The sequence below is a fragment of the Enhydra lutris genome, unplaced genomic scaffold, assembly GCF_002288905.1.
Source record: "Enhydra lutris kenyoni isolate GAN:26980312 unplaced genomic scaffold, ASM228890v2 scaffoldscaffold41, whole genome shotgun sequence".
In the NCBI taxonomy this organism is placed as follows: Eukaryota; Metazoa; Chordata; class Mammalia; order Carnivora; family Mustelidae; genus Enhydra; species Enhydra lutris.
In genome coordinates, this window is record NW_019154125.1 from 13,130,847 (window position 1) to 13,132,955 (window position 2,109).

A 2,109-nucleotide genomic window follows, 5' to 3' on the forward strand; every position below is an offset into this window, starting at 1 on the left:
ATCATGACCTGAGCCGAAGGCAGGTCATGATCTCAGGGTCCTGGGATAGAGCCCCACATCGGGCTCTCTGCTCAGCAAGGAGCCTGCTTCCTCCTCTCTCTCTGCCTGCCTCTCTGCCTGCTTGTGATCTCTGTCTGTCAAATAAATAAATAAAATCTTTAAAAAAAAAAAAGTAAAAAATCTCTACCCCATTGGAACTTGCATTCTAGTGGGAGAACCGGTAATAAACACAAAAATAAGTAAAATAATATGCTATTAAAAGATAAATACTTGGGAGAAAAAAATAAAGCAAGGAAGAGGAACAGCCAGTGACACAGGTCAGAAAGGCTGAGGCTTTAAACAGGACAGCCTTGGAAGGTTTCGTCATGAAGGTCACATCTGAGAAAGGCTTAGAAGCACTGAGTGAGAATAATTTTCTTGAGGATATATGGAGGAAGAGCAATACAGGGAGCAGAATGGGAATGATGCCATGACACTTAGGTGAAACATGTCCAGTGGTCAAGAGCATCAAAGTGACCAAAATAAGGAAAGTAGCAGGAGTGAAACCAAAGAAGCTTCTACTCTGAGATTAGATGATGTTGGAGGGTTTGAGCAGAAGGATAACATGCCCTGAATTCAGCTATAAAGTGACACTCTGGTTGACAATAGACTGGTGGAAGGAGTAGGGGGAAGAGAGCAAGCAGACAGAAGAGTTAATTGTACATTAAAATAGTCTAAGTAAGATAGATGATGGTGGTGGCTTAGACCAGGGCATAGCAGTGGAGGAGTGAGAAGTAGTCAGATTATGGATATTTTGAAGGTAGAGCCAAGAGAATTTCCTGATGATTGTATTTGAAGTGTGAGAGGAGAAAAAAAAAAAATCAAGGGTAACTTGGAATGTGGGGCCAAGCCAAATGGAAAATCAAGTTGCCAGATGCAGGAGATTTTGGAGAATCAATATTGTGGTTTGGGCATATTTTGAAGATTTCACGTAAAACACCAGATATATGATCAGAGTTTAGAGGACAGGTCTGAGCTGAAAATAAGGATTTGGGAGTAGATACTATATTGCTGGTATCTAACAGCATGAGCCTAAGTGTGATATAGAAGAGGTTCAAAGAGAAATGAGGAGGCTCAGCAGGGGAGATGCGAGAGAGAAGAACATGAGATCCTGGAGGAAACCCAAGTGAAGAAAAATCTTCAAGGATCAGAGGTAACCAGTTACATCCAAGTCTGCGTGGGGACAGGGAAAGGACATTGGTTTCACATACTGCAGTTATTGGGGCCTACGAATAAAACAGTCTCTGAGCAGTGGTGGAACAAAGCATTTTCAAGTAGTTTGAGACACAATGGCAAAAAAGGGGTTGGAATAAACATGGATGCAAAAATCCTCAACAAAACATTAGCAAATCAAATCCAACAATGTATTAAAAGAATTGTACACAATAACTAAGTGGGATTTATCCCAAGTGTACAAGACTGGTAGAAGGAGTAGGGGGAAGGAAGGGGGAGGAAAATCAATGTAATATACCACATCAACAGGCTGAAAATGAAAAAAAAATCATATTAGTGTCAATAGATGCAGAAAAAGCATTTAACAGAATCCTACACCCATTCATGATAAAAGTTCTTAGTAAAGTATGAACAGAGGGGGGATCTTCTTCACCTTGATAAGGAATACCTATGAAAAACCTATAGCTGGGGTGCCTGGGTGGCTCAGTGGGTTAAAGCCTCTGCCTTCAGCTCAGGTCATAATCCCAGGGTCCTGGGATTGAGCCCTACATCGAGCTCTCTGCTCAGCGGGGAGCCTGCTTCCTCTTCTCTCTCTCCCTCTGCCTGGCTCTCTGCCTACTTGTGGTCTCTGTCCATCAAATAAATAAATAAAATCTTAAAAAAAAAAAAAAAGGAAAACCTACAGCTAACATCATACTTAATGGTGAGAAATTCATTATTTTCCCACCCAGATCAGGAATAAGGAAAGGATGTCTCCTCCCAACACCCCTTCCTAGAGGTTCTAGCTAATGTAACAAGACAAGAAAAGGAAATAAAAGGTATACAGTTTGAAAGGAAGAAAAGGAATTGGAGACAGTAAGGAGGCAACTATTTCATAGTTTCAGTTCAAAAGGTGGT